Here is a 24,986-nt window from a genome sequence, read left to right on the forward strand (position 1 = left end):
GCCTCCACAGCCAAAAAGCCCTACCAAGTAACCCATTCACCCACATGGAAATGGAAATCACATGTTACACCCCCAATGTTCATGAAGCTAATGAACCCATGTCCGTCACAACCATTTTTTGCAATTGAATGGGAAAACACACAACATGACATGCATGAAACCAATGAGATGATACCACACAGTGAACTATGCCAACAAAATTGTATTGAAAAAAATAAAGAATGCTAAAGAAAGAAAACTAACTACAATGTAAATGTGAAAAAATAAGCTGCATGTCCGCATAAAAACACAAAACTGGAAATCCAAATCCTAAAAAATTTTGTCCAAAGTCAAATGTAAAAAAATCTCCATGCAACAAAGAACTATGTACAAAAATAACAAGGGTCCATGAGCCCAACTGAACTAAGGAAACCTCCTAAAAAACCTACCTAAATATCAACTATATACAAAAAGTGGAGTAGTGTCCGTCGACTCCAAATCATAATAAGAACGAAAGGAAACCTAAAACTAAAGAACTATATACAAAGGCGGCGGGCAAGTCCAGCGGCTCACTCTGTGGTGTCCCGGGCCAGGCCATCATCGAACTCCTGTTCGATGTCCCGGAGGCGGTCCAGTTCCATGGCCCCGAGGGTCCGCAGGGACGATGCTGTGTCCTCCTCCAACCCCCTGCGGATTGCCTCGAGGCACTCGGCCCGCCTCAGGGCCCTCCGCATGGAGTTCTCCGCCCTGACCATTGTGAGCCGCGCCTCTTCCGCCGCCGCCGTTCCGCACCTATGGCGTGGCCCAACCGCTGCCACACGGAAGACACTCTCTATCCTGGGTCCCCCTGCCCTCCGGCCGATGCCTGCCCCTCCGATGTCGAAAGCCCCGAGCCTTCATGTCTCCCACCATGTTGCTGCTGCTGCTGCTCTGCCTCTGCCCGTGCACTGCCTCCTGCTGCCTGCACATCCTCCGCCGGCTGGGGTGCACTTGTTGATGTGGCCACCCCTGCTGGACCTCCGACTCCCGACTGTGGCAGGGATGCCTCCTCCACCAGCCTAGCCGCACCGTCAGAGGCAGCTCCACAGGGCACCCAGGTGACTGATGGGTGGGAAGATGGCACAGAGGACGACTGGCGCGTAGGGGGTCCAGTTGAGGAGGGGGTCGGAGAAAGCCCCATCAGACAGCGGAATCCGGCCTGGGTGACCTGTCCTAGCAGGCTGACGTGGTCAACGAGCCATTCGAGATGACGTGCAGTCTCTCCATGAAAAGACTGCAGGTCACCTCACATGGCCCGTTGACGCAACGCCACACCAGCCAGGACAGGCTCAACCCCGACCTGGATGGCCACGTCCGCAGGCAGAGGAAGGCCAGTTGACGTCAGCTCATCCCCTGCCTGAAAACGGGTCTGGACGTAGGCATCCCTGCTGGTGCAAGATGATGCAGGGACAGGATCGGGGACAGGATTGCACACAGGCACCTCCGCGGCCGCCTGTGCTGCCTCCTGTCCCTGGTCCTGCACTGCACCACTAGCACCAGTGGGATCCCCACCTCCAGACCCCGTCTCTGGTGCTTGCGCGGCCCCCTCCTCCACCAAACCCCCCACCAACCTGGATGACTCCGTGCCATCTTCCGCTGTTGGGCCCTGTGGGGTCCCAGCTGCCCCTTCTGCTGCCGAGGAGTCCAACTGCAACCTCCGCTTCTTGGACCTCCCCCCGGCAGCTGCGGCCTGGGACGCGGCACCGGACTCCTCACTCCCCGACGAGATGACAACACGGGAGGTAAGCCGGGCCTTGCGTCTCCGGCTGGCGGTCGGATCCCAGTCGCTGTGCTCCACAGCACCTTCTCCGCCCTCTTCATCAGTTGACGCTGCAGACAGGGAGAAACAAAACACAGGCATCAGGGCACTGTACAATGGACACATACACGCATGACAGTTGCACATGAGTGGCATTGGCAAACCTCAGACATGTCATCACAATCCCCAACACACATGTCATTGCAACTGGCACACATGAGCCATACCACAGCCATATCGCAACTGCCAGCACCATCCCTACACATACAACAGCATCAGCAGCCAAAGGGGAGCCAGACATCACATGCAACACAGGAAGTGCACCACACATGTACACACACCACCACACTTGCATGCATGTCTACACCTCTGCCAAGTGTCGCACTGTTCAGACGGGCATCCATGTCACATCTGCCAATCAGGCTTCCACATACCGCTGTCACATGCATCCATGTTGCATCACTGTTGCACCCTTGTCAAATACACACACATGCACATGTACACAGTGCTCATACATGCAGCCGAAAACAACATACATGCCTGACATCACGGACATGTCTACTTACATACACATTCATCCAAACATGTGTGCACGCACAACTGCATTTGCCATGCAAGCCCACACACACAAGCACCATCCATGTCTCACACATTACAGCCCTCGCATGTGTCAGCCCCACGGCCCTGTACACCCCCACCCATACTCGACCCCATACAAACAGATGTGCAACCGGCACAATGGCGAATGATCACCACACGCACTGCTCACAACCAGAATGCATGTACACTCACCGCTCGACTCCAGACGGGTCTGCTTCTCTAGGACCTGGACGTGGAGCGCTGGGGATATGCGTTCCAGGACCCCCATCTGTTCTTCCGACAAGTGGCCCCGGCGCCCCTTGGCATCCGCTGCCTTCAAGAGGCGCCGGGCCTTGTTCAGGGTCCTGGACCTGAAGTCCTCCCAGCGCTTCCTGACATGTTGTAAGTCCCGGACTGCCACCCCCTGCGCGTGGATGGCAGTCACGATGTCAGTCCAGATCCGAGTCCGTCCTACCTTGTCGGCGCGGGAACTTCCAAAGAGGGCATCATACTGCCCCAGGACTTGCTCCACCAGGACACCAACTTCGGTGGCACTGAAGCTGGTGCCCCTCTGCCTCTCTGGCTGGGGGTTGTCAGTGGTCACAGATGGTGTTTGCCCCGACATGACAACCCCAGAGGCAGGAGTGGGTGGGCAACTGGGTCCTGGGGCTGGGCTGTGGAGCGATGGAATTCCAGTCGGGAGTCTTCGGTTCCAGCAGGGGTGGTCACAGCAACAGCACCCCTGGCTGATGTGCAGGCAGCAAATGGCAGTGCACGTGGGCAGCAGGCAGTCAGGCAGCAGCAGATGGCAGATGGGAGCATGCTCGGGGCTCTGGGGGGCAGTAGTTCGGCCTTCTGGGCAGGAGCGTGGTCTTCCGTGTGCTTACGTGTGGCCAGCTTGGTACGGAGTGATTTGGCACGTGAAAATCCTGCACGTCAGCGTGAAAACCGAGGAAAGGCCCTTAGCGCGTAAGCGCGTCAGCACGCATACGCGATTCTATTGGACCAAAGGCCCTCAGCGCGTAAGAGCGTCTGTGATGTGACCCGCACAGGTGTTTCCCACACAGCACGTGATGACAGAGCACACGTGGAAAGACTGCACATCAGAGTCTCATCGCGTGTGATTGGTGGAAATGGCCGTACACGCAGAAGTGACAAAGCGTGTAATTGGTGGAAATGGCCGTACACGCAGAAGTCACAAAGCGTGTAATTGGTGGAAATGGCCGTACACGCATAAGTCACAAAGCGTGTAATTGGTGGAAATGGCCCTAGTGCGTACACGCCGCGTAAGTGACGTTGGACGTGTGGGCCTGTATAAAAGGTACACGTAGAACACCATTTCCTTGTACGTGCTTTTCGTGGAGAGCGAGTGGGTGAATTCTGTACTTCTTGTCGGTTCACATGTGATTTACTTCACAGCGTTTCAAGTTCGTATTCCCTGTTACCTCTGACAGATTTTTCTCTTTTTTCTCTTTTACTGGTTTACCTGGGCCTGTTCCCTCAAACAGTGTTCCCTTCTACTGTTGTCCTGTCTCCTCAGACAGCGTACAAATCTTCTTTTGGCGGGGGTGTTGCCAACCAAACGCACTCCTTTTTCACGCTCTTTTACCTGGCAGACGGTGAGTCACGCACGTATCTAACATCTGTGCTCGCCCCGTGTGTAGCCTACCCCTTCAGAGGTCATTCTAGGCTGCGTGTGACACGCATACGTTCATTCTTGTGTTGCTGGGTGCCACAGCGTAGTGCAGGTTTTTCTTTCTGCACACGTGGTCTAGGAGGGGTTGCGTGCACGTCATCTCCCTTTTTTGGGGCTCCTGTGCGTAGCGTGACCCGTCATCTTTCCCCAGGGGTTACAATCAGCCTTGCAAGAGCACTAGGGTACAATTACCATCTGGTACCCAACCCCTTTGACCCCCAATTGCCCAGGACAATATTTTACAGCCACTCCCATACGCACATCAACATCAGTGCCATGGTTGGGAGGCGAGGATTCCGTAAGGGTGGCAAAGGTGGAAGAGCCACAAGTGGTGGCCGTGGTGGGTCCGGTAGGGGACGTGGTCGTTACTTGCAGGGTGAACCTGTCCCCCCATGTGTGGAGGACCAGTCAAGGGCACCCATAATCCCCCCCCTCCCGTTGAGGCTGATGTGGCTGACACCATCCATGCTCATCCCTTGTTGGACCAGCCCATTGTGACACCAGACCTGGCTGACTCCATGGCTGACTTCCAGGTCAGCAGGCCTATGACACGTGCGCTGGTGCACATTGATGTCACCATGCCACGTGCATCTGGGGCAGCAAGGTCATCTGCTGCACCAAGTAGGCAGGGCGGAGAGGCTGCAGGGGCAGCTGCGGCTCCATCCACCCCAGCCCTCACACACCCAGCCCGGACAGTGTCAGTCCTAGTCCATGCTGCTGATATTCCCCCTGACACCATCACACTAGAGCCAATGCCTGCACCAACTCCCATGCTGAGTGTGCAATCCCACACTCCTGATACAGAGTCCACCAGGGCTCCTGCCCCTAGTGTCCAGAGCGGCGCAGGACACTCAGGATCACCACCACCTTCCAAGCGGAAGAGGAACAGTGCTCGTCCGGCACAGGCTGATGCCCCAGACACGGCTACACAGTCCGGCCCGTCCAGGAAGCCCAGCTTCACGGATGACGAACTGAATGCACTTGTCGAGTGTGTGTCCACACATGACAACGAGATGGTCATTGTTGCAGGATCCAAGACCACACCTGCACAACGCCAGGCACACTGGCAGACCGTTGCGGACATCGTAAGTGCCCTTGGAATCGTGAGGCGCACAGCCAATGATTGCTATAAGCGCTGGAATGACCTAAAGCGCAGGGCAAAGAGTAAGCTGGCCTCAAGTCATGCCGCAACTCTAGTGACTGGAGGTGGGTCTCCAGTAGTAGACATGGAACTCACTCCACATGAGTCAGTCGCTGGGACCTACATCACGGAGGAACAGATCCAAGGCGTGGGAGATCTCCCTGATTACGAGGCATTGTCCGGTGAGTGCACATGCATGTGTGTGTCATCCATGTGCATGGTGTGTGTGAGGGCTTCTGTTTGTGTGCCAGGTGAGAGTGTGTGCGCCTGAGTCGTATGGGTCATCCATGTGCTTCATGCAATACATCCTGCGCAGCTGCATTTGGCCATAGCCGTATCCCTTCTCCCAACAGTAGACATGTAGTCCAACTGCACGCCAGTTGCCCTTGAAGTGTCACCTTGCCACAACATTGTTGCAAAATTTAGCACTGTTCATTTAGTCAGATATTTTCCATTCCACCACTTTTACTAGGCATGTCGCAGTCCTCTAGTCACATGTCTGACATGGCTATGGTAAAGTTGAGTGACTTTGTTACCTAGATATCATTTGTTCAAACATGTCCCTGTGCAATTGCACCATTTCGGACTGGCAGCTCCAGGTGAAGAATCTGACCTGTTAGAATTAGAAAAGCTATTACATGTGGGAACTGGACAGTATGCATAGGTGCTGCCCTCCTCTCCATCTTCACTCAATAGCAATGGTACATGCCATCTGTGTGATGGCATGTGTGTTTCACCTGCCAATCACAGGCCAATGTGTGATGCCACTGCCAGGCAGCATGCAGAAAATGTGTTCATCTTCAATCTTGGTGTCATCAGTGTGTGCCATTTGCCTGCCCTTCATACGCAGTGAGGGTGCATGCATGGGAGGGTTTTAGTCATGTGGGACATGTGTCAAACAAGTACTGTTTCTCTTGCTTCTCAGCCCTCATTGTGTGCCATGGTGCTAATGCCTGTTTCCATTTCTTTGTTTTTATGTCTTTGCAGGGGAAGACGCACCTGATACTGCTGGGGTTGTGGAGATGGTGCAGACCCAGGAGGGGCCCGAGGGCCGACCAACCACCAGTGAGGGACGTGGTGTGGTGGTGGGTGAGAACCCACAAGTGCTGCAGGACCTGCTCTCAAGGGGTGTCTCTGGCTGCACCTCCCCCGAGCTGTACTCAGGTGTTGATTCGGATGAGACCTACGTGCCGTCGCAGGTGAGTGTTCCAGGGAGGGATTCTGTTCTGTCTCACCCACCTGCACCAGGGTCAGAACCCTCAATGGGGATGTCAGTGTTGGCAGCTACGCCTTTGGTGGTTATGGATGCAGGGTCACACTCCGCGACATCTGATCCTGTTCCTGGCCCAGCAGATCAGAGGGGGAATGCAGTCCTGCAGCCTCAGGCAGTGCCGGCACAGCAAGGCGCAGTTCGCCTTGCACCAGACAGGTGTGGTGCCCGCCGACGTGGTGGCCGTACGCCACCTGGCAATACTGCATGGGAGCAATCCATTTACGGTATGGCAACCCAACAGGCAGCATCATCCGAGATGATGGCTCAGGCCATGGATAGGGTGGCCACTTCCATTGTCCCCCCTGAAAGGCTGATGGAGCGACTAGAGCAGGCAACCGACACCATCTGCCAGTCACACAGGGAGGACATGTTGGGGTCCAACAGGGACAGGCGGGCGGCACTGCGACTCTGCAGGAGGCCATCTCCATTGAGTCCCAGGGCCACAGGGAAGCCCTGAGGCAGGAGCTCCTTCACCTCAGGACGACTCTTGTTGAGCTTGAGGCTTCTACACACCAAAGGACAGAACAGCAGCTGGAGCGTCTCACCCGTACGCTCTCAGCTGAGATGCAGGCAACGAGGGCGGAGGTCCGGGCATCCCGTGAGTTGTTGCATGGGGACCTCCGCACACTCATCCTCCAGAACCAGACCTACCACACCCGCATGCTTGCAGCCATGGAGGAGCAGACTAGGGCCTTGCGTGGGCTGCCTCCCATAGTGCAACCACCTCCGGATGCAGCTGCACAGGGTGATAATAGCGACAGCAGTGATACTCCCACAATAGGGTAGCCGTGTGGGCCATGAGCCCATGGAGGTGTTTTTTTTTCCCAGGATCCACGCAGGTGGGTTCTGGTGTGCATCCTGTCCTCGGACCTCCTGGGTGGCCTCCCCAACCCCCCCGGGCCCTTCAATGGCCATTTTTGATTTTTATTTTTATTTTTTTATTTTTATTTTTATTTCTTTTATTCCCAATTTTTTTGGGACGATTTGTTGGCTTCCGTGGTTCCTGTGGGCATACGCTGCATTGTGGCTGGGCACATGCAGGCTTGTAATGTATTTGGTTCAGATGCTTGGGTTTGAGTCACACACACCCCTCCTGCTTCCCGTTTCCATGGGCTTGCAAAGGGTGTGCCCAAGTGACAGTGAATTACACAGTGACGTTGGACTCCCATGAGCTGTGTGGGCAGTCTGTAGTCAATACTGTGTATACATTCCTAGTGCATATTGCTGTTGTGTTGTACACTGCATGTTGCATTGATGTGTAACTCATCTTCTGTGTCTACCTCCCAATTTGCAGGTCCCTTCCTCATGTCTACACAAGGACCTCTAGTCTGGAGATGTGGTCCATGTTGGCAGCAGTGCACCTACAACTCTACAGGCGCCAACACTGCACAGTTGGGAGTGCAGGCATTTCCAGGTGGTGAGACTACTGATATTATACATTACTGATGTCATGTTAATGGTAGTACGTGCTCAAGTTTGTTGTTGGTCCGGCATTACTGTGAGCATTTCAGGTGTTGCAAGTTTCTAATAGGGACACTGTACATTGTGACACTAGTGTCATGTTGTGGGTATTACTTTGTTTACGTGCAAATAGCATGACATGGCACGGTGTGTCGTGTGGCGGTGCTGGGGTTGGGTTGGCTGACATGGCACTGTCCTCTTGTTGCATTTTGCAAGTGGGTATTCATTTCAGCTGCTTGAATGTGTAACTTCACAAAACTGCATTGGTGGTGTTTGTGTGGGTAGGGATGCACACATTGTGACACTTCCAGGTGAACAATCTCAGGCTGATATGGTTTTCAAGGTTCTTTCTCCAGACATTCAGGATCAGTGTCAGGTTGAGTCATCATTGATTGTCAGATGGAATGTGCCAGGGCAGTGTGCACTCCACAGGGGTGTGATTTCTATGTGAAGTAATTAGCCACTAGCTGTGTACGGGCTGCCTCCCCCCGTGCCCTTTCCCCTCCCATGCGCAGCGGCTGTGCATGTGGTTGGGGATGGGGGGCACCACCATGTCCACGGCCAGGCCCCGGCGTGTTGCAACGTTGTGCAGGACACATGCTGCCACAATGATCCTGCACACTACTGGGGGAGCGTACAAAAGCTGCCCGCCAGAACGGTCAAGGGAGCGAAAGCGTGACTTCAGCACTCCGAATGTGCGCTCCACTATGCCCCGGGTTGTAATGTGGGCTGCGTTATATCTTACCTGGGGTGGCGTGGTTGGGTTCCGAATTGGCGTCATCATGTGTGGGCTGAGAGGGTAGGCACTGTCCCCTGTGGAGGTGGTGATTGGTATCATTGGTGGGGTTGTGACCTTGCTCAATATCTGACATGCATGCATGTGCAGTGGCATTCATACTCACCAAGCAGCCATGTATCGCCATGCCGGCCAGCTTCTAGGTCCCGGCTTAGGGTGGACATTCGGTAAATGAAGCTGTCGTGGGTTGACCCAGGATAGTTGGCATATACTGAGGTGATGATTCCCTTGGCATTACATACTACCTGCACGTTGATGGAATGCCAGTGCTTGCGGTTCCTATAGATGTGCTCAGATGCCCTTGTGGGACGTAGAGCCACATGGGTGCAGTCAATGGCACCTAGCACTTTGGGGAATCGTGCCACAGCGTAGAAATACAGGGCGGCAGCATGCCTTTCTGCAGGTGTTCTGGGCAGGTATATGTGCCTGCGGATTGATGGGCGTGCAGTGATGATGTTCAAGACCTGGTGTAGGCAGCGTGACTGGGTGGCCTGTGATACACCACCCACAATGGCACTTGTCCGCTGAAATGATCCAGTGGATAAGAAGTGCAGTACATTGAGGACCTTCTCCAGGGGGCTGAGTGCTTGGGAGCACAGGGTGGGTGATGTGAGGTCGTCCTCCCACTCACTCACCAGGTCCAGTATGATGTGTGGTGGAAATCTGTACCTCCCATGCACCTGGTCATCAGGCATCCCGAAAAGGCTGGTTCTGGGTGTGAATATTCTGGCCCTGACTATCCTCCTCCTCCTCCTTTGGTAGGCCACGCCCACTGCTGCTAGGAACGGTATGTTCATCCTGGGTCTGAGCTAGTTATTTTGTTAGCGCGCAAATTAATGCGTTACGCGTGTTGTAGGCGAGCGTGTGACCCGCGCACCCCTCAAATCCAGTGCCCAGTCCAATAGCGTGTGGAAATTGGCGCGCACACCGGGATACAGGTGCGCTGACGTACTTGCGTGTGTAAGTGTCCGCGCACACCTGATATACACGTACATAGGCCAATCGCGTGTACATGCACTTTTGTCCAATTACACGCGATGAGACTCTGACGTGCTGTCCAATTACACGCGATGAGACTCTGACGTGCAGTCTTTCCACGTGTGCTCTGTCATCACGTGCTGTGTGGGAAACACCTGTGCGGGTCACGTCACAGAAACGCTTACACGCTGAGGGCCTTTGGTCCAATGGATTCGCGTATGCGTGCTGACGCGCTTACGCGCTAAGGGCCTTTCCTCGGTTTTCACGCTGACGTGCAGGATTTTCACGTGCCAAATCACTCCGTACCAAGCTGGCCACGCGTAAGCACACGGAAGACCACGCTCCTGCCCAGAAGGCCGAACTACTGCCCCCCAGAGCCCCGAGCACGCTCCCACCTGCCATCTGCTGCTGCCTGACTGTCTGCTGGCCACGTGCACTGCCATTTGCTGCCTGCACATCTGCCAGGGGTGCTGTTGCTGTGACCACCCCTGCTGGAACCGAAGACTCCCGACTGGAATTCCATCGCTCCATAGCCCAGCCCCAGGACCCAGTTGCCCACACACTCCTGCCTCTGGGGTTGTCATGTCGGGGCATACACCATCTGTGACCACTGACAACCCCCGGCCAGAGAGGCAGAGGGGCACCAGCTTCAGTGCCACCGAAGTTGGTGTCCTGGTGGAGCAAGTCCTGGGGCAGTATGATGCCCTCTTTGGAAGTTCCCGCGCCGACAAGGAAGGGCGGACTCGGATCTGGACTGACATCGTGACTGCCATCAACGCGGAGGGGGTGGCAGTCCGGGACTTACAACATGTCAGGAAGCGCTGGGAGGACTTCAGGTCCAGGACCCTGAACAAGGCCCGGCGCCTCTTGAAGGCAGCGGATGCCAAGGGGCGCCGGGGCCACTTGTCGGAAGAACAGATGGGGGTCCTGGAACGCATATCCCCAGCGCTCCACGTCCAGGTCCTAGAGAAGCAGACCCGTCTGGAGTCGAGCGGTGAGTGTACATGCATCCTGGTTGTGAGCAGTGCGTGTGGTGATCATTCGCCATTGTGCCGGTTGCACATCTGTTTGTATGGGGTCGAGTATGGGTGGGGGTGTACAGGGCCGTGGGGCTGACACATGCGAGGGCTGTAATGTGTGAGACATGGATGGTGCTTGTGTGTGTGGGCTTGCATGGCAAATGCAGTTGTGCGTGCACACATGTTTGGATGAATGTGTATGTAAGTAGACATGTCCGTGATGTCAGGCATGTATGTTGTTTTCGGCTGCATGTATGAGCACTGTGTACATGTGCATGTGTGTGTATTTGTCAAGGGTGCAACAGTGAAGCAACATGGATGCATGTGACAGCGGTATGTGGAAGCCTGATTGGCAGATGTGACATGGATGCCCGTCTGAACAGTGCGACACTTGGCAGAGGTGTAGACATGCATGCAAGTGTGGTGGTGTGTGTACATGTGTGGTGCACTTCCTGTGTTGCATGTGATGTCTGGCTCCCCTTTGGCTGCTGATGCTGTTGTATGTGTAGGGATGGTGGTGGCAGTTGCAAAATGGCTGTGGTATGGCTCATGTGTGCCAGTTGCAATGACATGTGTGTTGGGGATTGTGATGACATGTCTGAGGTTTGCAAATGCCACTCATGTGCAACTGTCATGCGTGTATGTGTCCATTGTACAGTGCCCTGATGCCTGTGTTTTGTTTCTCCCTGTCTGCAGCGTCAACTGATGAAGAGGGCGGAGAAGGTGCTGTGGAGCACAGCGGCGGGGATCCGACCGCCAGCCGGAGACGCAAGGCCCGGCTCCCCTCCCGTGTTGTCATCTCGTCGGGGAGTGAGGAGTCCGGTGCCGCGTCCCAGGCCGCAGCTGCCGGGGGGAGGTCCAAGAGGCGGAGGTTGCAGTTGGACTCCTCGGTAGCAGAAGGGGCAGCTGGGACCCCACAGGGCCCAACAGGGGAAGATGGCACGGAGTCATCCAGGTTGGTGGGGGGTTTGGTGGAGGAGGGGGCCGCGCAAGCACCAGAGACGGGGTCTGGAGGTGGGGATCCCACTGGTGCTAGTGGTGCAGTGCAGGACCAGGGACAGGAGGCAGCACAGGCGGCCCCGGAGGTGCCTGTGTGCAATCCTGTCCCCGATCCTGTCCCTGCATCATCTTGCACCAGCAGGGATGCCTACGTCCAGACCCGTTTTCAGGCAGGGGATGAGCTGACGTCAACTGGCCTTCCTCTGCCTGCGGACGTGGCCATCCAGGTCCGGGTTGAGCCTGTCCTGGCTGGTGTGGCGTTGCGTCAACCGGCCATGCGAGGTGACCTGCAGTCTTTTCATGGAGAGACTGCACGTCATCTCGAATGGCTCGTTGACCACGTCAGCCTGCTGGGACAAGTCACCCAGGCCGGATTCCTCCGTCTGATGGGGCTTGCTCCGACCCCCTCCTCAACTGGACCCCCTACGCGCCAGTCGTCCTCTGTGCCATCTTCCCACCCATCAGTCACCTGGGTGCCCTGTGGAGCTGCCTCTGACGGTGCGGCCAGGCTGGTGGAGGAGGCATCCCTGCCACAGTCGGGAGTCGGAGGTCCAGCAGGGGTGGCCACATCAACAAGTGCACCCCAGCCGGCGGAGTATGTACAGGCAGCAGGAGGCAGTGCACGGGCAGAGGCAGAGCAGCAGCAGCAGCAACATGGTGGGAGACATGAAGGCTCGGGGCTTTCGACATCGGAGGGGCGGCCATCGGCCGGAGGGCAGGGGGACCCAGGACAGAGAGTGTCTTCCGTGTGGCAGCGGTTGGGCCACGCCATAGGTGCGGAGCGGCGGCGGGCGGAAGAGGCGCAGCTCACAATGGTCAGGGCGGAGAACTCCATGCGGAGGGCCCTGAGGCGGGCCGAGTGCCTCGAGGCAATCCGCAGGGGGTTGGAGGAGGACACAGCGTCGTCCCTGCGGACCCTCGGGGCCATGGAACTGGACCGCCTCCGGGACATCGAACAGGAGTTCGATGATGCCCTGGCCCGGGACACCACGGAGTGAGCCGCTGGACTTACCCGCCGCCTTTGTATATATTTCTTTAGTTTTAGGTTTCCTTTCTTTCTAATTATGATTTGGAGTCGACGGACACTGCTCCACTTTTTGTATATAGTTGATTTTTAGTAGGTTTCCTTTGTTCAGTTGGGCTCATGGACCCTTGGTAGTTTTTTATACGGACATGCATGTTTTTTTTTCTCATTCACATTGTAGTTAGTTTTCTTTCTTTAGCATTCTTAATTTTTTTTAATACAATTTTGTTAGCATACTTCACTGTGTGGTATCATCTCATTGGTTTCATGCATGTCATGTTGTGTGTTTTCCCATTATATTGCAACCATTGTGTGTGACGGACATGGGTTCATTAGCTTCATGAACATTGGGGGTGTAACATGTGATTTCCATTTCCATGTGGGTGAATGGGTTACTTGGTAGGGCTTTTTGGATGTGGAGGCTGTCCATTACGCACATGATTGGGGATTGTGAGCACCTGGTGGAGGCTGCCCCTGCACTGCTGGGGGGTGGGGGTGGTGGGAGACATGAGTGGGGGCCTGGTGGAGGGTGACCCTGCACTGCCGGGGGGTGGGGGTGGTGGGAGACATGAGTGGGGGCCTGGTGGAGGGTGACCCTGGATGCTGGGGGGTGGGGGTGCAGGGGGACATGAGTGGGGGCCTGGTGGAGGCTGCCCCTGCACTGCCGGGGGGTGGGGGTGGTGGGAGACATGAGTGGGGGCCTGGTGGAGGGTGACCCTGGATGCTGGGGGGTAGGGGTGCAGGGGGACATGAGTGGGGGCCTGGTGGAGGCTGCCCCTGCACAGCCGGGGGGTGGGGGTGGTGGGAGACATGAGTGGGGGCCTGGTGGAGGCTGCCCATGGTGGCAGGGGGGTGGTGGGAGACATGAGTGGGGGCCTGGTGGAGGGTGACCCTGCACTGCCGGGGGTGGGGGTGGTGGGAGACATGAGTGGGGGCCTGGTGGAGGGTGACCCTGGATGCTGGGGGGTGGGGGTGCAGGGGGACATGAGTGGGGGCCTGGTGGAGGCTGCCCCTGCACTGCTGGGGGGTGGGGGTGGTGGGAGACATGGGTGGGGGCCTGGTGGAGGCTGCCCATGGTGGCAGGGGGGTGGGGGTGGTGGGAGACATGAGTAGGGGCCTGGTGGAGGCTGCCCATTGTGGCAGGGGGGTGGGGGTGGTGGTAGACATGAGTGGGGGCCTGGTGGAGGCTGCCCATGGTGGCAGGGGGGTGGGGGTGGTGGGAGACATGAGTGGGGGCCTGGTGGAGGCTGCCCCTGCACTGCCGGGGGGTGGGGTGGTGGGAGACATGAGTGGGGGCCTGGTGGAGGGTGACCCTGCACTGCTGGGGGGTGGGGGTGGTGGGAGACATGAGTGGGGGCCTGGTGGAGGGTGACCCTGGATGCTGGGGGGTGGGGGTGCAGGGGGACATGAGTGGGGGCCTGGTGGAGGCTGCCCCTGCACTGCCGGGGGATGGGGGTGGTGGGAGACATGAGTGGGGGCCTGGTGGAGGGTGACCCTGGATGCTGGGGGGTGGGGGTGCAGGGGGACATGAGTGGGGGCCTGGTGGAGGCTGCCCCTGCACAGCCGGGGGGTGGGGGTGGTGGGAGACATGAGTGGGGGCCTGGTGGAGGCTGCCCATGGTGGCAGGGGGGTGGGGGTGGTGGGAGACATGAGTGGGGGCCTGGTGGAGGGTGACCCTGCACTGCCGGGGGGTGGGGGTGGTGGGAAACATGAGTGGGGGCCTGGTGGAGGGTGACCCTGGATGCTGGGGGGTGGGGGTGCAGGGGGACATGAGTGGGGGCCTGGTGGAGGCTGCCCCTGCACTGCCGGGGGGGTGGGGGTGGTGGGAGACATGAGTGGGGGCCTGGTGGAGGGTGACCCTGCACTGCCGGGGGGTGGGGATGGTGGGAGACATGAGTGGGTGCCTGGTGGGGGCTGCCCATGGTGGCTGGGGGGTGGGGGTGGTGGTAGACATGAGTGGGGGCCTGGTGGAGGGTGACCCTGCACTGCCGGGGGGTGGGGGTGGTGGGAAACATGAGTGGGGGCCTGGTGGAGGGTGACCCTGCACTGCCGGGGGGTGGGGGTGATGGGAGACATGAGTGGGGACCTGGTGGGGGCTGCCCATGGTGGCAGGGGGGTGGGGGTGGTGGGAGACATGAGTGGGGGCCTGGTGGAGGGTGACCCTGATGCTGGGGGGTGGGGGTGCAGGGGGACATGAGTGGGGGCCTGGTGGAGGCTGCCCCTGCACAGCCGGGGGGTGGGGGTGGTGGGAGACATGAGTGGGGGCCTGGTGGAGGCTGCCCATGGTGGCAGGGGGGTGGGGGTGGTGGGAGACATGAGTGGGTGCCTGGTGGAGGCTGCCCCTGCACTGCTGGGGGGTGGGGGTGGTGGTAGACATGAGTGGGGGCCTGGTGGAGGGTGACCCTGCACTGCCGGGGGGTGGGGGTGGTGGGAGACATGAGTGGAGGCCTGGTGGAGGCTGCCCCTGCACTGCTGGGGGGTGGGGGTGGTGGTAGACATGAGTGGGGGCCTGGTGGAGGCTGCCCCTGCACTGCTGGGGGGTGGGGGTGGTGGGAGACATGGGTGGGGGCCTGGTGGAGGCTGCCCATGGTGGCAGGGGGGTGGGGGTGGTGGGAGACATGAGTGGGGGCCTGGTGGAGGCTGCCCATGGTGGCAGGGGGGTGGGGGTGGTGGTAGACATGAGTGGGGGCCTGCTGGAGGCTGCCCCTGGTGGCTGGGGGGTGGGGGTGGTGGGACACATGAGTGGGGGCCTGGTGGAGGCTGCCCATGGTGGCAGGGGGGTGGGGGTGGTGGGAGACATGAGTGGGGGCCTGGTGGAGGCTGCCCCTGCACTGCTGGGGGGTGGGGGTGGTGGGAGACATGAGTGGGTGCCTGGTGGAGGCTGCCCCTGCACTGCTGGGGGGTGGGGGTGGTGGGAGACATGAGTGGGGGCCTGGTGGAGGCTGCCCATGGTGGCAGGGGGGTGGGGGTGGTGGTAGACATGAGTGGGGGCCTGCTGGAGGCTGCCCCTGGTGGCTGGGGGGTGGGGGTGGTGGGACACATGAGTGGGGGCCTGGTGGAGGCTGCCCATGGTGGCAGGGGGGTGGGGGTGGTGGGAGACATGAGTGGGGGCCTGGTGGAGGCTGCCCCTGCACTGCTGGGGGGTGGGGGTGGTGGGAGACATGAGTGGGTGCCTGGTGGAGGCTGCCCCTGCACTGCTGGGGGGTGGGGGTGGTGGGAAACATGAGTGGGGGCCTGGTGGAGGGTGACCCTGGATGCTGGGGGGTGGGGGTGCAGGGGGACATGAGTGGGGTCCTGGTGGAGGGTGACCCTGCACTGCCGGGGGGTGGGGATGGTGGGAGACATGAGTGGGGGCCTGGTGGGGGCTGCCCATGGTGGCTGGGGGGTGGGGGTGGTGGTAGACATGAGTGGGGGCCTGGTGGAGGGTGACCCTGCACTGCCGGGGGGTGGGGGTGGTGGGAAACATGAGTGGGGGCCTGGTGGAGGGTGACCCTGCACTGCCGGGGGGTGGGGGTGGTGGGAGACATGAGTGGGGGCCTGGTGGGGGCTGCCCATGGTGGCAGGGGGGTGGGGGTGGTGGGACACATGAGTGGGGGCCTGGTGGAGGGTGACCCTGATGCTGGGGGGTGGGGGTGCAGGGGGACATGAGTGGGGGCCTGGTGGAGGCTGCCCCTGCACAGCCGGGGGGTGGGGGTGGTGGGAGACATGAGTGGGGGCCTGGTGGAGGCTGCCCAAGGTGGCAGGGGGGTGGGGGTGGTGGGAGACATGAGTGGGTGCCTGGTGGAGGCTGCCCCTGCACTGCTGGGGGGTGGGGGTGGTGGTAGACATGAGTGGGGGCCTGGTGGAGGGTGACCCTGCACTGCCGGGGGGTGGGGGTGGTGGGAGACATGAGTGGAGGCCTGGTGGAGGCTGCCCCTGCACTGCTGGGGGGTGGGGGTGGTGGTAGACATGAGTGGGGGCCTGGTGGAGGCTGCCCCTGCACTGCTGGGGGGTGGGGGTGGTGGGAGACATGGGTGGGGGCCTGGTGGAGGCTGCCTATGGTGGCAGGGGGGTGGGGGTGGTGGGAGACATGAGTGGGGGCCTGGTGGAGGCTGCCCATGGTGGCAGGGGGTTGGGGGTGGTGGTAGACATGAGTGGGGGCCTGCTGGAGGCTGCCCCTGGTGGCTGGGGGGTGGGGGTGGTGGGACACATGAGTGGGGGCCTGGTGGAGGCTGCCCATGGTGGCAGGGGGGTGGGGGTGGTGGGAGACATGAGTGGGGGCCTGGTGGAGGCTGCCCCTGCACTGCTGGGGGGTGGGGGTGGTGGGAGACATGAGTGGGTGCCTGGTGGAGGCTGCCCCTGCACTGCTGGGGGGTGGGGGTGGTGGGAGACATGAGTGGGGGCCTGGTGGAGGCTGCCCATGGTGGCAGGGGGGTGGGGGTGGTGGGAGACATGAGTGGGGGCCTGGAGGAGGCTGCCCATGGTGGCAGGGGGGTGGGGGTGGTGGGAGACATGAGTGGGGGCCTGGTGGAGGCTGCCCCTGCACTGCTGGGGGGTGGGGTGGTGGGAGACATGCATTGTTGATCAGTAGTGCAAGGTGACATGTGGGTTGGCTGGGGGCATGCCCATGGTGGATGGGCTGCCTGCGGGACATGAGCAGGGGTGCAGGGTAGTCCCCCGTGGTGTGGGCTGCCTGCAGGGGCCATGGAGGTTGTGGAGCGTACACCTGGGAGGACCCACAAGGCCAATTCACGTGTAGTACTCCCCAGAACCCCTGAAATACACATTCCCTGCTGGTATCGCGCCTGCAACTTACCGCGCACCCCTGAAATACACGTACCCTGCTCGCACTGGGACTATCGCGTGTGTAACTTCCCGCGCACCCCTGAAATACACGTACCCTGATGGGATCGCTTGTGGAACTTCCCGCACACCCATGTAATACACGTACCCTGCTCGCACTGGCCCATTCGCGTGTGGAACTTCCCGCGCACCCCTGAAATGCACGTACCCTGCAGAATTCGCGTGTGGAACTTCCCGCGCACCCCTGAAATACACATACCTTGCTGAAAGCACGTGTGGAACTTTCCGCGCACCCCTGAAATACACGTACCCTGCTCGCACTGGGCCAATCGCGTGTGGAACTTCCCGTGCACCCCTGAAATACACGTACCCTGCTCGCACTGGGACTATCACGTGTGTAACTTCCCGCGCACCCCTGAAATACATGTACCCTGATGGAATCGCGTGTGGAACTTCCCGCGCACCCATGTAATACACGTACCCTGCTCGCACTGGCCCATTCGTGTGTGGAACTTCCCGCGCACCCCTGAAATGCACGTACCCTGCAGAATTCACGTGTGGAACTTCCCGCGCACCCCTGAAATACACGTACCCTGCTCGCACTGGGCCAATCGCGTGTGGAACTTCCCGTGCACCCCTGAAATACACGTACCCTGCTCGCACTGGGACTATCACGTGTGTAACTTCCCGCGCACCCCTGAAATACATGTACCCTGATGGAATCGCGTGTGGAACTTCCCGCGCACCCATGTAATACACGTACCCTGCTCGCACTGGCCCATTCGCGTGTGGAACTTCCCGTGCACCCCTGAAATACACGTACCCTGCTCGCACTGGGACTATCACGTGTGTAACTTCCCGCGCACCCCTGAAATACATGTACCCTGATGGAATCGCGTGTGGAACTTCCCGCGCACCCATGTAATACACGTACCCTGCTCGCACTGGCCCATTCGCGTGTGGAACTTCCCGTGCACCCCTGAAATGCACGTACCCTGCAGAATTCGCGTGTGGAACTTCCCGCGCACCCCTGAAATACACGTACCCTGCTCGCACTGGGCCAATCGCGTGTGGAACTTCCCGCGCACCCCTGAAATACACGTACCCTGCTCGCACTGGGACTATCGCGTGTGTAACTTCCCGCGCACCCCTGAAATACACGTACCCTGATGGAATCGCGTGTGGAACTTCCCGCGCACCCATGTAATACACGTACCCTGCTCGCACTGGCCCATTTGCATGTGGAACTTCCCGCGCACCCCTGAAATGCACGTACCCTGCAGAATTTGCGTGTGGAACTTCCCGCGCACCCCTGAAATACACGTACCCTGCTGAAATCGCGTGTGGAACTTCCCGCGCACCCCTGAAATACACATACCTTGCTGAAATCACGTGTGGAACTTCCCGCGCACCCCTGAAATCCACGTACCCGGCCAAATCGCGTGTGACACTTCCCGCGCACCCCAGTATACACGCACACGTATTTTTTGTCAGCGGGTCCGTGTTTGTGGGTACCCCTTTGCACGTCATTTGTCCTGGAGGGCCACAGTATAGGACATTCATCATGGCAGTATATAGGTGCTATTTGTTGGCGCACCTTTTGGCGCACATTTCTTACAGCCGCAGAGACGCTACCGCCTGCTTTCTTGTGGCGGTCGTGTTTGCGCCTGTGCGCTGGTTTGAGCGTGCACTTTTTTGCCCTATTCTATTCCATGAATACGTGTTGTAGGCGAGCGTGTGGGCGTTCCGCGCACTTGTGCCCTGTACTTCCCCCGTGACGCCCACGTTTTGGCAAGTTGTTCCCCATTCCGAGTGTTACGCCCGTGTTCTGCCTACTTTTGTTGCGTGCGCCGCTCTATGTGCGATTTTCGCTCTGGCCTGTGCGATTTTCGCTGTGACCTGGCGCACGCTGTTAGATGGCCTGTGCGCCAACGTGCGCCGCGCACTTTTTTATCGCACATCCGCTGGTTTTCTCGCGCACGGCCTTACATGAATCGATGTGCGCTGCTTTTCGTGCGATTTTCGCACTTGCACTGCGATTTTCGCTATTCCACTGCGATTCGCACGTTTTTGCCCACTTGCGCCGCGCTAATTATTCCATGAATCGGCCTTCAAGTGTGTTCTGAGAACATTTCCATTTTGCTTGCGGACTGTACAGACAGGGATAGTGTCCTTAGGACATCCCCATTTTGGTTAATTGCGGACATAACGGACACTGCGCTGTCCGCGGACACCCTAACTGCCTTTTTTTTAAATGACACAAAGGACTAAATTAAAACACACATAATATTTTTTTATTATTACATACGGATGTAACATTTATGAAAGAGAGGGGGAAGCAGAAACTGACACAAATACAGGGGAATTAGGGGTTTGGAGAGGATGTATGGGAGGGGATGAAGGGATGGAAGTCTCATCATAACGTTTTTCCAGGTACTGAGGGTTTGGGGATAGTTGACTGGGACACGGAGAGGGGGAACAGGTGCATGTGGGACAATGATATTTAATTTGAAATTTTCCATAAGCATATCCATTTTTTGTTCCATACGCTGCAGAGTATTTTCTAATGTCTCTTTTGCTATATTATTTTCAATGTTTGTATGGTCTGTTAAAAAAATATATATGTTAAGTACACATAAAGTAATGATTATTAATTGGCTTATATAGAGAAGTGTCTATCATTAGTATCACTGTCTTCAGTCATTTCCTCACGTGGGAAATTTTCTTCAAGCCATTCCAAAGTACTGGACATTTCTGTGTAAAAAAATATATATTACTTTTAGTGTACTAATACAGAAAGTTTAGAAATATATAAGAAAAATGAAGTTTACTTACTAGTTTCTGGTAAGTTTTTTTGTTACTGTTGTGTAGGTCTGCTGTTGCTTCTTGCTGTGCAGTTTCTGTGAGGTAATTATGTTGGAGGCATATCTTTTTTGTTTTGGTATATTCCATTTTACTACATATGCTATTTAAATGGAATGTTGATGTGCTACATATATAGGTTCCACTTCTTATTTATTATTACATATAATGTGTTTGTGCTGCTTTTTGAACTTGTTCAGTGTTTATATGGTATGATAGAACAATTTAAGATAGCCCCTTAGTTTTTATGTGATGTCATCTTTGATGTCCTCGGTGTTAGTCTTAGCAATGCATGGTGGTGGCGCGAGTTATGGTTGCTTAGCGAATTTCAGGGGTGTTTCGGTTTTACTTGAAACCATAGTAGCACAACTAACCATAACGTCCCTTTAACAAAGTTTTTTTTACTGAATATATTTATATATATATATATATATATATATATATATATATATATATATATATATATATATATATATATCTTACTGAAATTGTAAGTCTAGAAAAATGAATACCTCTACTTTGTGACTGCAAACGCATTTTGATGGCCGTGGGCCAACCGTCTCATGCACGATATGACAGAATATAGGTTTTCGAGTTTGCCAATGAACGGCCATTTTGATGTAACAAGAATCGCCATTTTGTTTTCTAACCATTGCTCATTGCTTTCTGTTCTTATTGCTTTGCAGTATATTTTCTGGTGGTGCCCGAATAGGGACCCTCCCCCACTTCTTCCATCGCATAACGTTGTAATTGAGTAAGGCGGAGAACGGCGAGGACGGGGCGATCGAGCCGGGATCAAGAGGTGTTCGGGGCACCCTGTAGAAGTGATGAGAGACTCCTTTGCAGATCTGCACACATCTGATCCCTGATCGACGTGCCTGGCTAGAGAACAAGGAGGCGAGGGTCCCGAAACGAGGCGGAAGCCAAGAAATGCAGACACGATGTCATTTTGTGCGTAAGTATACAGATGACTTGATTTATCAGGTGAGTCAATCCCCGATTCAAAGTAATCCTGATATTGGTTGAGAGTTGACTTTGCAAGATCCAACGCCCTAGGTAAGGTTGATTAACCAGGGGGACGGTTGAAACATGCCTGGGGTATTGTCCACCCTAGCAGGGTTTTTCCACTGTGGTAGACTATCTTTGGAAGATGGCCAAATTGTACCACCTGGGGGAACCCCAGCCTATGAGATATATGTGAAGTATGGAGTGGGTGCGATAATATTCTGTGAGACTTGGCATAGGCAAACCAGAAAGCAACAAGACCATCAGTGGCCGATTAATGGTAGTTTTGAGATAGCGAGAATAGATAACTTGGAAAGAGTGTTGATAAGAAAGAAAGTGTGTCCTGCAGCATTTGAGACTATTTAAGACTGGAGAAGGCAAGCAATGCTCCGATTTAGAAGTAGAGCGAAGCATGCACGCAGGCATAAATCGAAAGGTGAAGTAGCAGAAGAGAAAGAAGAGGAGGGGTGGACTGAGAGTCTAAGAAGGGCAGGTAGGCGTGACCAGTTGAATATAGAAAAAATATATCCACAACGAGAATTACACATAGCAGTTTGAATAGTCAACCAGGCCCACAACAGACACTCCCTGTTCCCATTGTCCCATCCGCACCTCCCTCCTTAGACACAGACTCGGTACCGTCCGTTCCTCCCGGGGTTGAAGTTGAAACCACGGGGGCAAGAGGCAGGACTGAACAACGGGGATGCACGAGGGTAACTCGCAGCGCGATCAGCAAAGAAAGGAAGGTGGAATTGCAGCAACAGGCAGAGATGTATATAGATGGGAATGATGGGACGACAACATTGGCTTCGATATATGACTTGCGAAGAAGCAACGAAAGACAGGTAGTGTTGGAATGCATGGGTGAATATTTGGTGGAGAAATGGAAACAGTTAATTGGGAAATTACCACCGCAGCGATTGTTAGATTTGAATACATTAGCACGCTCTAGGGAGAGGGATGAAGAAGTGAGAGAACATGTATATGGACTTTTTGAATTTAAAGATGAATTAGATAATGATTATGCCGAAATGTTTACTACACCTGGGTACAGGAGTAGGGATATCGGGAGACATCGGAAGGGAAAAAAAGGGTCACATAATAAACGGCAGCAGTTATCATCACCGGGGCAGAAGGAGATGGTGGACAAATTATCGTTGCTAAAACAGATGGGGGCAGACTTGAAAGAATGCCTATTGAAAACACAGGTACTACTGCAGCAAGTAGTAGGACACAATAGAGGGAGAAGGAACGCACAAGGAAGGAGCAATTCGAATATGCATTGGGGAACAGTGGGACCAAATCAGTGTGCGTATTGTAAGAAGGAAGGACATTGGCGAGCGCAATGTCCGCATCTGCAGAATAGAAATGGGTCTGGTCAGAGGAGACAGCATAGAAGACACCAAGGAGCAAATGGACCAAATAGGAATAGTATGCAGCAGCACCACAATAACGGAGGTAATCAAAACCAAAATGCCCCAAACCAGATCCAGGGACAGCAAAACCAACAATATGGAAACCATAGTGGGGGAAATAGAGGAAAGAGTGGGAACGTTTTCGATACAAAGCCAAACACGTATTACAGTAACAGCAATGAATACAGATCGGACGATGTGTTATTTCCCCAATAGGATAGCCCAGGACAGGGGTCGGAACCAGTGTCTATTCCCGTGAATCAGAGAGGACCTTACGTAGAAATGAGAGTCGGGAATGAGGAGCAGCGCTTTCTTGTAGACACAGGAGCGCAGAAGTGTTCAATAGACCACCACTTGGTTCCGGATATACCACTGTCAGGGCAAAAGAATGTTTCCATAGGGTTCGCAGGTACACCAGTCATAAACCCAGTCTCCAAACCAGTCCCAGTTACTATAGGACCATTCACTGAACATTGTCCTTTCCTTTTAACAGACAATTGTGGGGAGAACCTGTTGGGATAAAATTTGTTGAAAAAATTAGGTTCCGTTATACATTGCACGGCAGACGGGGTGTTCCTAACAATTTGGCCACACGATGCCCCTGTGTCAGAATTCATGTCCGAAACTTTACCAGGAGAACTAAGTAAACTGCCAACCTGTATATGGGCAATGCATGACAATGATGTAGGATGCTTAAAGATAGAGCCAGTAAAGATCATTTTGAAAGAAGGTGTTACCCTACTGCAAATTCCCCAATACAGAATTTCGGCTGAAGGTGAGAAAGGATTGAAGAGTATTGTTACAGATTTGGTGAAATTAGGGGTAATTGAGGAAATTACAGGCAGTACATGCAACAGCCCGATTCTTCCAGTTTATAAAAAAGGAGGCAATGAAGTACCATACCGTTTTATAATTGATTTGCGCGCATTAAACAATGTAGTAGATCCACAATTTCCTTTAGTGCCAGTTGTCACTACAATATTGACAATGATACCTGTTTCAGCAGAATATTTTAGTGTAGTGGATTTGAAAAACGCGTTCTTCAGCCTTCCAGTGGACAAGGACAGCAGATATTTGTTCGCGTTCACATTAGGAGGACGATCATTACATTCACGCGGATTCCGCAAGGTTACACGGAAAGTCCAAGTATTTACAGTAGAGCATTAAAAGAGCAGCTAGACATGCTAGAATTACCAGTGAGTTGTGTACTCTTGCAATACATAGACAATCTATTGTTAGCTGCAGACACAGAGGAGATTTGTAAAGAAAGCACTCTATTACTACTGTCACACCTACCGGCACATGGTTATAAAGCTAGTTTGAAGATATTTCAATATAATCGAAAGGAGGTGGCCTATTTAGGCTACCTACTTTCTAAAGAAGGGAGAAGGCTAATGCCAGAACGCATAGAAAGTATTTCTTGTATGCCTATTCCAAAGACACAAAAAGGAGTCAGAGCCATAATAGGCATGGCTTCATATTGCCGACAATGGATTGGTAATTTTGCGTTAATTGTGAAACCGATGGTGAATTTGACTAAAAAAGATGCGGTTATGCCGTTACAGTGGGATGAGGAATGTCAGAAAGCATTTGATCAATTGAAAACTGCATTATGCTCGGCTCCAGTTTTGGGCTCGCCGAATTATGAGAAGGTTTTTAGACTGTTTGTGTGTGCAAGTGAAGGATGTGCATTGGCGGTTTTCACAAAGGAACAAGGTGGAAGAAATAGGCCATGCGGCTGTAGCGCGCACTACCACGATGTTTGCAATCTCTCACGGCGGCTGCTGCGTCAGTGAAACAAACGTAAGGGATGGTATTGGGGCACACTTTAATTCTGATGGTGCCACATGCCATAGACGTTCTATTAAATAGGGCACAGACGCAACCCCTCACCTCTGCTAGATTGACAAGATATGAGATTATCTTGTTTGCGCCCCATATCCAAATTATGAGGTGTAGCGCTTTGAATCATACAGAATTAATGTCACTACCCATAAAAGAAATTGGGGAGGATGAATCACACCCCCACGATTGCTTAATGGTCACTGAGGAAGAAACCAAGGGGAGAGTTGATTTAAGTGATACCCCACAGAAAGAGCCAGATGGAGAGTTATTTTGTGACGGCTCATGTTTTAAATTACCAGATGGCACGACAACAGCCGCATATGCTATCACTACC

The sequence above is a fragment of the Ambystoma mexicanum genome, chromosome 6p, assembly GCF_040938575.1.
Source record: "Ambystoma mexicanum isolate Mex_15411 chromosome 6p, UKY_AmexF1_1, whole genome shotgun sequence".
In the NCBI taxonomy this organism is placed as follows: Eukaryota; Metazoa; Chordata; class Amphibia; order Caudata; family Ambystomatidae; genus Ambystoma; species Ambystoma mexicanum.